Genomic DNA, 12,434 nt, shown 5'->3' with positions numbered 1-12,434 from the left:
TGACCTGGGTCAAACAATGACGGAGCTCCTTATTCCAATGTTAGGGTCAAAGGTCCTCCAATCAGAATCATCCATTTGTCACACGTATAATACACATCTAGCGTTTAGCTTTGATGTCCCATTTTGGAAAAGCGATGTGGTCCCAAAGACCTTAATACTGACCTAACGTTTGACCTTTTGGGGGTTTGTTTTAGAGTCAGCCTAGCTCCAGTCGTTTTGGTGTATGCTAAGTGATAACAATCAATTATAACATATTGCACTTATGCAGTGCTTTTGCAGATGCTAGTCAATGGGGTGGAGAATGCTGGAAAAGGATACGCAGTAGTGGGAGTGAGTTCACTTACCAAGAAAGAACAGTCCTGCAGGTTTCATAATAGAGGGAGAGGGAGAGAAAGAGAGAGAGTGGAAGATTATTTTGAACTTAATCGCAGGCCAATTCATAAAATAAACGAATTAATCAAATAAATAGCCTACATTTCGAATGACTAACCGTCTATGATATACAATAACAAACACTCTGGAAGAGTCCCAGTAAATGGAAACAGGAGTGAAACTCGCGGTTAAATCTTCAATGTTTTCCAGACTACCAAGAATTTCATCCGTCTCTCTCTCTCTCTCTCTCTCTAGGATTGGTGGGGGTTGCTTGTTTAAGCCAATTGGCAGAGAGCGATGCTAATGTCACATCGGTGTTGGTCGTGAGTTGAGATCCTTACGAACGGGGCGCTAGTGAATTTAACCGGAGATGCGGTGACATTCGTAGGTGAACTTTACAAAGTAGACCCTTCACTCGTTTTGCCTACAACATGCAGTCGCCAACATTTGGACGAATCTAACCGCTCGGTTCGGGACAAGTCTACGGGACAGCGGTGCGCTTTCTGGACATTTCATCCTATGCCAATGCGACGTAACGCGAATCGTTTCTACAATTCAAGGAATATTGGTTCTGAACTCTTTGGGGGTAAGGGTACCATTTATGTTGCGTCCTTGTATCAGTGTATTTCAAATATCAAGTGATAGCCTATAGATGGCATAATACCAACTGTTTTATATTGGAATTTCGTTTAACTTTTAAGAGGCTGAATTGAGCTCCCCGGTGAAATGTGTTTCTTTAATTCTTTATCACGAGTAGCCTCACTTTATTAGGCTACTATTCACAAGAACCATTGGGCTATTTTTCATCTAGAGAAGTGCATTTTCTATCAGATGCTCTATCATTTTTAAATGCACTGCTGTTGACTATGAAAGCTTGTCGTCATTTTTTTAGCAAGGGTCCGAGAGAGGGCTTTCTATATCCTATGTTACATATCAGATATGTTATTCATAATGTTTTCAGAATCCCCATGGTCTGTTAATCATTATGAATGCTTTCTAGAAATGAAATAGCCTAGCCTAATGGGTAATTAACACAGCCTAACCGTCTAAATAAGATAACAAATATTTTCCTTCTCAGTGGTGGTCTTAGGAACAAACCCTTCCTGTATGTACTTGTGGTAATGTGGTCTAAAATATAGTGGGTGTGTGTGTCGAACTTCGAGGTGTGGAGGCCCCCTGGGTTCCAGATGTATGGACTCAGCTGTTGCCTGTCACTTTCGTGACAACTGGTCGGCCAGGCACTGTGACTGTGGCCGCTGCTGCTGCGCTGTCTGTCAGTCAGTCTCTCCCGGCGCAGTTCCATCGACTCGAAGCGAGCCGCCGTGCGCTCTGCTCAACTAGTGAAGGGAGAACGTGTTTACTCTCTGTTCACAGTGTCACTTTTCAGTCCTTTTCTGTCGTTTCGTGTGTTTGACATTCTTGGTGGATGGATATGCTGTTAACTAGACTCTCTCAATGAGGGAACACTCATCACAATATGTTATGAGTGCGAAAAAAGGCACCAAACACATGGAAGTTTATGTTATATTTCATTTACAAAAGCTTTCCTTAAATAATATTTGCTCCCAACAGGGGACAGTCAACATCAACACAAGCCACTAAGCCTGTATGCATGCTCTCTCCGGAGGCTTGCAGTGTATGTAGCCTAGTGTGGCTCTGTGGTATTCCCTGGGTTCAGTTTCTGTCCGAGGGAGAGCAGGACGACGCACGCACGCACGTGTGGGCAAGCACGCTGACATGAACGGACCCAGGCAGACTGGCTTGAAATCTGTCATTGTGACCACAGCTGGTAGGCTGCATGGGGGAAAGAAAAACACTGATAGCTTTATTGGCATGGGAAACGTGTGTTTACATTGCCAAAAAAAAGTGAAATAGGTAAAACAAAAGCAACATGAACAATCAGAAATGAACACTAAACATTACATTCACATAAGTTTCAAAATAATAGAGGCATTTCAAATGTCATATTATGGCTATGTAGTCTCTCGCTCTCTCGATGCATCTGCTGATCCCAGCACAGCCCTGTTTAAACCCTGTCGGCTCAGAGAGGTGAGAAAAGACGGACCAGTTCTCACACTTCAGATTGGTGTCTCACGGTGTTATTGGTTAGTCAGTGATGGGGTACAATCCATTTGGGGTTGAGTTAGGGTGATCTCTGTCCATGTGAAAGTTATTAGTAAATCCGAGAGCAGAAACGTGTGTGTGTGTGTGTGTGTGTGTGTGTGTGTGTGTGTGTGTGTTGCTTGGGTAAAATAGGGCAAGGGGGGCTCAGAGCAGAAATCAAGGTAGGGGTGTCACCTAGTGGCCAGAAGAGCCACTCACTGCTTTGGTTGGCAGCTTTTTGGTCAGCTCATCAATGGCATTTAACTATGACATAACTACACTGAACAAAAATATGTCTTAGGTCAGTTAGGATCACCAATTTATTTTAAGAATGTGAAATGTCAGAATAATAGTAGAGAGAATGATTTATTTCAGCTTTTATTTCTTTCATCACATTCCCAGTGGGTCAGACGTTTACATACACTCAATTAGTATTTGGTAGCATTGCCTTTAAATGGTTTTAACTTGGGTCAAACGTTTCGGGTAGCCTTCCACAAGTTTCCCACAATAAGTTGGGTGAATTTTGGCCCATTCCTCCTGGCAGAGCTGGTGTAACTGAGTCAGGTTTGTAGGCCTCCTTGCTCGCACACGCTTTTTCAGTTCTGCCCACAGATTTTCTATAGGATTGAGGTCAGGGCTTTGTGATGGCCACTCCAATACCTTAACTTTGTTGTCCTTAAGCCATTTTGCCACAACTTTGGAAGTATGCTTGGGGTCACTGTCCATTTGGAAGACCCATTTGCGACCAAGCTTTAACTTCCTGACTGTTGTCTTGAGATGTTGCTGTAATATATCCACATCATTTTCCTCCCTCATGATGCCATCTATTTTGTAAAGTGCACCAGTCCCTCCTGCAGCAAAGCACCCCCACAACATGATGCTGCCACCCCCGTGCTTCACAGTTGGGATGAAGTTCTTCGGCTTGCAAGCCTCCACCTTTTTCCTCCAAACATAACGATGGGCATTATGGAATTTTCCAAGTTGTTTAAAGGCACAGTCAACTTAGTGTATGTAAACTTCTGACCCACTGGAATTGTGATACAGTGAATTATAAGTGAAATAATCTGTCCGTAAACAATTGTTGGAAAAATGACTTGTGTCAAAGTAGATATCCTAACCGACTTGCCAAAACTATAGTTTGTTAACAAGAAATTTGTGGAGTGGTTGAAAAACGAGTTTTAACTCCAACCTAAATGTATGTAACTTCCGACTTCAACTGTACACCATACACCAACGAATGTCATTGTGATTTCCTGTGATATAATATTCAAAGTTGCTTATATATGAACTATTATATACATTTCCTCACAAGCACATCTCTTTTGGCCTAGACTGAACAGCAGAGTTCATTTCGCTGTTTAGATCATCTAGGAGGAGAAATGAAATCTGTAGAAACCAGGCTTGCTTACAATGGTTTGCAGAGGGTGCAAATCCTGTCTTATGAATATGCCGTTATTTATGGAGAAAAGATTAACTGAGAAAAGGCACAGGAAAGGGTTTCTGGACCAGCCCCAAACGTCTAGTAATGTTTGGATGTCTCATTTTGGAAGATTTATCTGAATACCATGAATGTATTTATTTTTTCCATCTAATATGAATCGGAATATAATCCAAGAAGGAAAATAAAAGTTTGGGTTTGTTATAAATTCTCTTGGACATGGTCTTGGAAACATTGTAGCTGCACCATGGCCAACTGAGTGCCAGCTCAATAAATCATAAGTTTGTAGAATAGATAGTTCTTCATTAGTTTTTTATTTGCAGCAGTGTATTGTTCAGTCCTCACAGGATCAGGATTGTGTAGTTTATAACCCTGCCTGCTTATTCTCATACAAATACCCCAAATTACAGTAAATTAGGCTGGTCCCAGATCTTTTTGTACATTATTGGCCTATATAGCCAACTCCTATGATCTTTACTAATCGCCTGGTCCCATATCTGTTGGCACAGTATAACCAATTCTTAATGTCGTTGTCAATGCCAGTAGGAGTTGGCTATACAGCACAAACAGATCTGGGACCAGACTACTCAACTCAAGTAGACCTTTCATCCTGTGAAAGTGACCGGTTCCATCACATTAGTGCTGTGGTGTGCCAGTGCATTAGTGTGTCATCAGCTAGAGGTGTGGAGAACTGAGGACTGATCACAGACATGAATCCAATCTTAGACATAAAGTCAGACACGTCGGCGTGTGTGTGTGTGTGCGCACACGTGTGTGTGTGACAGACCCACAGAAAAGTGTGTGTGTGTGTGGGTGTGTATGTGTGTGTGTGTGTGTGTGTGTGTGTGGGAGCGAGTGTGCTACTCACGTGTGTGTGTGTGTGTGTGTGTGTGTGTGTGTGTGTGTGTGTGTGTGTGTGTGTGTGTGTGTGTGTGTGTGTGTGTGTGTGTGTGTGTGTGTGTGTGTGTGTGAATGTGCAGAAATGTAAGCCCCGGTGCCTGTATGTGTATACGTTTCCTCTGTTGATTTAATACCCATAGCAGTGAAATGTACACAGAGCTGTGTTTGTGCAGGACTGAATGAATCACCCTCACGTCCATGTAAATCGCTCTCAAGCCAAACACTCTGGCACTGGGCTGGCAGGCTTTTATCCCCAGACAGAGTGTGTGTGTCTGTGTCTGTGGGCTAGGCCAGCTCTCTGCATGCCTGTCGAATGGGCTAAAAGCAGTAGGGTATTTCCATGTAAAAATCCCCTTGAGCACTAACATGTGAAGTTCATAGGTTCATCACATTTGGTGTCAAATGAAAGCCTGAGAGTCAATATTTTTGAGATAGTAAGTTGTTCAACCATTTTCCATCCAGAAAATGTGTAATACGCAATGGCTTTGATTTCTGGTAAAACATATGGAAAATTGGTCTTCGAAAACATCTAGCAGAAAACGTCTTAAAAGGTAGAAATACATAAACACAATAATGTTGAAGTAAAGACTCTTGCCAGCTAATATCAACATTTACATTTAGCTTGGGAGAAATTATTTGCCGTCTATAAGTTGAATAAATATTGACTAGTGTCTTTTCATTCTGTTACCAAAAACACACACATGTTTAAGATATATTCCGAATGTCTCTCCCTCATGAAGAGAAAGGATAATGCAAGTTCACAGAAGTAACAAGTAAAGGGAGACCTACCAATTAGTTATAGTGTTTTTACTGATAACAATTTGGCTTAGGATTTATTAAATGATAAAAAATGCATCATTCTGTTGCCAAATCATAATGGTTTTCTTTCTCTTTCTGTTGCATGGTGGTCAAAGCAAGAGTGTGAAAACAGTCTGGACAACCCCTCCCTCTTTCTCTCCCTGTCCCTTCTCTCTCTCTCTCCAGTTAATGTAATCTCTTATTTTGGAAAGAGGGACCATCAACAGGGAAGAGAAAGGAGGTACTAGACAGAGCAGAAATATTTAGATGTTGACCCGTAATGAATTTATTTTAGTCTTAATATTATTCATTTAAAAAACGGCGCAAAACCTTGTCAAATGTGAAAAAAAATGCAGAGGTCCGGACCTCGGTGTCCTCATATGTAGCTACGGCCCTGAGAGAGAGAGGCTGTGAGCTGTGGGGAATAACCTAGTATTTCATGGCCAGACGAGGGAGAGGTGGAAGTCAATACTGCAGAGTGACTGCAGAGCCCGTTGGTGGCCTCGGCCATAAACAGTTTGTGGTAGGATGGCGGGGAGCTGAATGAATTGTGACTTGTTTAAACGCTGGTGGTCCCTACACACACACGGTCACTCACAAACTCACTTCATGTAAACTGCTGTGCTTTGCTGCTTGAGTTATCATTTTTAGGGCAGTGCAGCTGGAGTGTGCTCGTTCAAAGAGAGGCGATTAAGATGCACTATTATCACCGATCTTCTGTAGTAGTTTAATCACAGGTTTGCCTCATGTTAGCTTTGTGTTGAAGATGTTCTACTTTACCTTTGAACTGAAACAGTTACACTAGCACAAGGTCGTCTATAGGAGTTTTATCATAAATGTATGTTTTCCTTGCGTTTCTTTCTCAAACTTCCATCTCCCAACCTGCTAAAGCTAAGGCCATGTGAGATCTGCCTGCCTAAGCTGTGCCCCACATTGAATTAACATGCTTAGCATTTTTGTAAAGTGATTAAAGGTAGTTAGTGATTTAGCACTTCCAGACACAACTCTGTTTATTAGGAGTTGCAGGATGATGTGGGGGGGGGGGGGGGGGGGGGGGGGGGGGGGATAGACTTGGCACACACATTGGAGTTTTATGCCATACCAGATCTGTGGTGCTATAACCACACATGCACACAAACAAACACACAAAAGTTGAATGCCCTACCAGATCATCTGTTGCTGCTAGAACCACACACACAGCGTAATTGTGGGTATAAACATCAGACCACCACAATGATGAAAGTCATACTCCAGCTCACACACACACATTTCATTATTTCCTCATACATACTCAAGATGCCCAGCTCTGAGGGTGGAATCTTAAAACCCTTTGACGCATACAATCATGTATTTGTGATCATTGTTGAGTGGCCCCTGCAGCGTACGATCTCAAATATGTGATTGGAGCGGTAGCAACGGAACGTATGGCGCAACAAACACATCTAAACACCATTGTTGTCTGAACAGCATTTTTATATTTTTTTTTGTATACAGATGGAAAATAAAGGTCTTAACTTTATTCCTCAATTTGACCTTTTTATTGTAAAAGATAAAAGCGAACATCATCCAAGCGTCACACGGAACACACCCACAGCCAAACTCATTCCAAAAACCAGTCTAAATAACAAAACATAGGTTAGCGACCTAACAGCTAGACTAGTTTCCAATGTACCACATCTCTGGTGAGCACAAGAGACTAATGTAATGTTGTTTAGAAAATAAATGCGTGTCAGCTAAGCTAACAGCAGCTAAATTCTTCATGATGGCAACCATGTTTGTTTATGTTTGACTTGGAGAAAACTCCCTAGTCCCAGAATGCGATTGACTATAAAACGCAAATAAACAAAGTCAAAGATGGCTGCGCTCATTGCCTGAAAATATGAACTTAGTTTTGCCACTTTTCAGCTTATTACAAAGCGTCAATGTACTTGTTACAGGGTATACAAGAACCGGAGCACATGACTTGACAAGTCGTTTACCGTTTTTGAACAAATAACAAAGCAAATACATTTTTTCACCTCGCAGATCATCACACCAAATACAAGCCTACCGCCTAGCCTAACCGTAGTGCGAAAGCTAAACAGGGATGAAAACATTTTAGGGGGGTTTGTGGGGGGGTTCACTTCATTTGTGGCGTTTTTCAAGTCCATAGGGGGTAGAAATGGGGGAAGGAATCGTAGGGGGATATGATGCAGGAAATATTACTATGATGGGGGATTTATCAATAAATGGAGGGCAAACACAAGAGAAGTTTATATGCTAAATAAAAATAAAACCCCTGGAAAGGGGGGTCTGAGCTAGCAACCCTGAGGTACCAAAGTTACAATCTGATGCCGCTTTCAAAACAACTGGGAACTGGGACATCTCAGACTTCCGACTTCAGTGCGTTCAAGACAACTGGCAACTGGAAAAAACGGTCATCCAACTCGGATTCCAACACGGGAACTCTGGCCTCTTTCTAGAGCTCTGACTTTCCTACCTGAAGATCATTGATGTCATGATTTTTTTGATACCCTACTCAATAAACTGGATGTAGTCTATCACAGTGCCATCCGTTTTGTCACCAAAGCCCCATATACTACCCACCACTGCGACCTGTACGCTCTCGTTGGCTGGCCCTCGCTTCATACTCGTCGCCAAACCCACTGGCTCCAGGTCATCTACAAGATCCTGCTAGGTAAAGTCCCCCCTTATCTCAGCTCACTGGTCACCGTAGCAGCACCCACCTGTAGCACACGCTCCAGCAGGTATATCTCTCTAGTCACCCCCAAAGCCAATTCCTCCTTTGGCCGTCTCTCCTTCCAGTTCTCTGCTGCCAATGACTGGAACGAACTACTGAAACTGGAAACACTTATCTCCCTCACTAGCTTTAAGTACCAGCTGTCAGAGCAGCTCACAGATCACTGCACCTGTACATAGCCCATCTATAATTTAGCCTAAACAACTACCTCTTCCCCTACTGTATTTATTTAACTCCTTTGCACCCCATTATTTCTACTTTGCACTTTCTTCCACTACAAGTCTACCATTCCAGTGTTTTACTTGCTATACTGTATTTACTTTGCCACCATGGCCTTTTTTGCCTTTACCTACCTCCCTTATCTCACCTCATTTGCTCACATTGTATATAGACGTATTTTTCTACTGTATTACTGACTGTATGTTTGTTTTACTCCATGTGTAACTCTGTGTTATTGTATGTGTCGAACTGCTTTGCTTTATCTTGGCCAGGTTGCAGTTGTAAATGAGAACTTGTTCTCAACTTGCCTACCTGGTTAAATAAAGGTGAAATAAAAATAAATAAAATACATTTTACCAAGTTCATAGTTGTCTTGAAAGCACCATAAGTCATTAGAGTGAACCAACCCTTGTTATAACATCTTTGGTCTGACAGAAGCTTATGTGACAACCCGGCCCACAACAAGAGTCGCTAGTGCGCGATGGGACAACATCCCTGCCGGCCAAACCCTCCCCTATCCCGGACGCCGCTGGGCCAATTGTGCACCACCCCATGGGTCTCCCGGGTCGCGGCCAGCTGCGACAGAACCTGGACTCGATCCAGGATCTCCAGTTGCCACAGCAAGCACTGTGATGACCACTGCGCTAGTCGGGAGGCCCTTCAAAAAAGTATTTTACACACATCACATATGTGTCCATTAAAATCTATTCAAGAATCGGAATGCATGATTTGTCATTTAAAAACATGTACATAAAACAGTAAATACATTATGATCCATACATACATATGGTGTGCTACAGCAGAAACGACAACACGATATACAGAAAATAAGTCGCTTACTTTGATAGGAACGCACACAATTTGTAAGAAAAAACAACCATGAAAATGGTGCTGGGGGAAAACGTTATTCTGTTCTCACTAGACATGCGCAATGTCTTCATACTTGATCTGGGGAAACACTAGGGAAGTGCTTGGGCCCTCGTTGAAGAGAGAAGTTTGTCCTGCTCAGTAAAGCCTCAAACATAAATTGTAAGCAACAGTGAAATGGGCTTCTTATGTGAATTAACGAGGAGGCGGAACACACCTCAATTCAAACTGTTGTTAGAAAATAAAACTTGTTCGAAAGTCATTTGAAATTGACAAGTTAAAACACAGCCTATAGATAATTAGCAGGCAGCTTGGCTTGGTTTAAGGGCAGGGCTGGTAACTGTCCTGTTGCGTAACAATCACATTTTGGAACAGTGAGCACATTCTGCCATCACGCGCATGAAAAAAAACTCACGTTGGGGCAACGGTATGAGATATTTGGTATTCACATGTGAAAAGGTTAACCTGATATGCGCACACTTAAGTTGATGATAACATAAATCACGTGTTGATTGCAATGGGGCATTTGCGCATAAACTTAGATGGAAAGTTGGTCCTGCCCAACCTGATCCAGACACACACTACACACTTAGACAAAACGGTGCTATCGAGAACATTAAATGGTCCTTTGGCTGTCCCCATAGGGGAACCCTACAAAGAACCCTTTTGGTTCTAGGTGTAACCCATTTATGGTTCAATGTAGAGCTTTTTCTACACAGGGTTCTACATGGAACCCAAAAGGGTTCTCCTATGGGGACAGCCGAAGAACCTTTTTGGAACCCTTTTTTTCTAAGAGTGTACTAGCCCCATAGGAGGGCCTGTTTTTCCCTTCTCCTCATCTATGGGGTTCCAAGTCTTACGTGGCCATCCTTCCAAATCTTGTCTCGGTACGTGAGAAGCCTGGGCTTCAGAGGTTATGGGGTTCCTACTAGTAATCACAGTAGCATCACAAGGATAGGAGAGGAGAAAAGAAAACATCACCCTGAGACAGTCATTAAAGAACACAGCTTATTTACCTGAACCCCAACAGGAAAGTAATCTAGCGCCTTCTGTCCCTGCCGGACCCCTGGCTGGAAGTATGCAAAACACTCTTCCCCTCCCCTGGTTCTTCCTGTGTTTCTCATTCCAGACCCGCCGGCCTGTAGTCCAGCCCCCGGTCTGTTGTCAGTCAGGAGAGGTCATGTCAGGGAGAATTGATGATATGGAAAAGGTCAGGTATTTAATGGATTCAACTGGGTGAGGGGGTTTATACATGCTGCAGTGAAGGTATTTTCTGGGATTTACTAGGTTGCGAGCCCTAGTAGACAATGCAAGAAATGTATCTAGAATTTGGGTGTTAATAGAACTTATGTGAGACGTTCATTTTGCCTATAGGCCTAAAGTAAGTGTTGATGAGGTGTCTTCAGTGGCTGGTAACATACATAGTGGTCTGGTCACATTGTCATTATTTAGCCAAAAATGACAAGGCATAGAATGGAATGATATTCAGCCATTCTAAATGGTTCTGAAAAAGAATCATTAGATTAAAGCCCTAAAATGAGCAGACTTCTTCTTCAAGATTTAAAGCGGCCACTTCTCATGCATTCCTCCGATGTCTTATACTGCTACTCATGTGAGATCATCTCTATCTCCTGGTCCAGAGATAATTCTGTAGTGTGATCTTCCAGCACACGCCTGCCGATAGCCTCCAGTGTGTGTGTCTAGCCTCCAGCGCCAGAAGGCCATCGCATGCTTATATAGCCACTTGACCTCATTCACCATTCTCCATGTGAAACTCTGAATTAGATTACAGTCCAGAAGTGTGGTTCACTGATTCGTGTTGCGTGGATAAACAAACATAGAACAGTAGTGACTGAGGAGAGGTTCTCACAGGCCCTGCACGGGAGGAGAAAAGGAATGCTACAAAGGCAGCAAACTGTCCCTTACTTCCTTCCTCAATGTCTTGCATGGTCCCATATCCTCCTCCTGACATAAGCAAGTGAGTTCTCTCTCACTGCACATAGATGAAGTAGTTTGCTCTCTCACTTTCTTTCTGTTACGGGTAATTTCCTCCTGAATCAAAGATTATGACACCGTTGAGGGTGTCAGCTGATCCAGGAGAGAGCGATGGCATAGTCCATCCCCTCCCTGCCTTCCCCTTCAAATTAGTTGACAGTGAGATAGAACAACGGAAGGCCTGTGTAAGATATCTCTCTCTCTCTCTCTCTCTCTGAATTATCAATAGCAGCCCATTCAGGGCTCCCTAACACTTGTTGTGGAGCAAACATCTTGCCTTCCAGTTGATCATTTATGCAGGACATGAATCATCTCATTGCAGTAGACTTCATGCTCCCCATGTATTTTCCTTTGTGTGCTAGCTAGTGTTTACCCCCATGTTGTGAATAGACTTATCTTTTGTCATCTGGTGGAAGTGACTATAAGCCACAGTTGAAGGTGGGCTGGAGGCTAACCTAGAGGTGGGTCAATATTGACGCTAGACTAACTGAGGATGACATACCTAGCAGAGTAAACCCCAGGGCCACAATAGCCCCAGCCAGATGACAAAGAGAGGTTTGTTTGCCCTGCTACGACCTCCATGGCAGCTCCTAGAGTGTAGAAGAGCGAGAGAGGAGTTCAAAGAGCTGAGGCTTTGTTTGGTGCGCTCACACTGTCTTCCTGTTCTGACTGTTAGGGTGGTGGCAGCAGCACCAGCCCCAGATGTAGATGTAATGCATGGGGGGTGTGTGTGTGTGTGTGTGTATGTGTGTGTATGCACACGCGTTCGTTTGCACAACCACACTAGCACAACCACAGTACAGTCAGCTCAAAAGATCACTCAACAAAGCAATCAACATAATAACATTTCTTGAAGGCAAATGAATAACAATTTGTTTTTAATCGAATTGCCATTAAAATGTTGCGAAATTCTTCAGCATGAGTCCACAAAGCACATTCCCACATGGTAGACCGTGTCATTCCTTAAAGTTGATTGAAACGTTTAGATGTCATTAGTGACCT

The 12,434-nt window shown here is 43.0% G+C and overlaps 1 protein-coding gene across 1 annotated transcript in view; it reads left to right on the top strand.

Moving 5' to 3' along the window:
* Window positions 1-354: 354 nt before the first annotated feature.
* The window catches only part of LOC106573091 (prickle-like protein 1), a 47,582-nt gene continuing 35,502 nt past the window's right edge, over window positions 355-12,434 (top strand). The window contains exon 1 of the mRNA XM_014147784.2: window positions 355-958. The gene's annotated coding sequence lies outside the window, so the exon portion shown is untranslated. The remainder of the gene's footprint in view (window positions 959-12,434) is intronic.

Source organism: Salmo salar, chromosome 16, assembly GCF_965601325.2.
Source record: "Salmo salar chromosome 16, fSalSal1, whole genome shotgun sequence".
NCBI lineage: Eukaryota > Metazoa > Chordata > Actinopteri > Salmoniformes > Salmonidae > Salmo > Salmo salar.
Note: the sequence above shows the minus strand (reverse complement) of the source record. Positions and strands in the feature narration are given on the sequence as shown.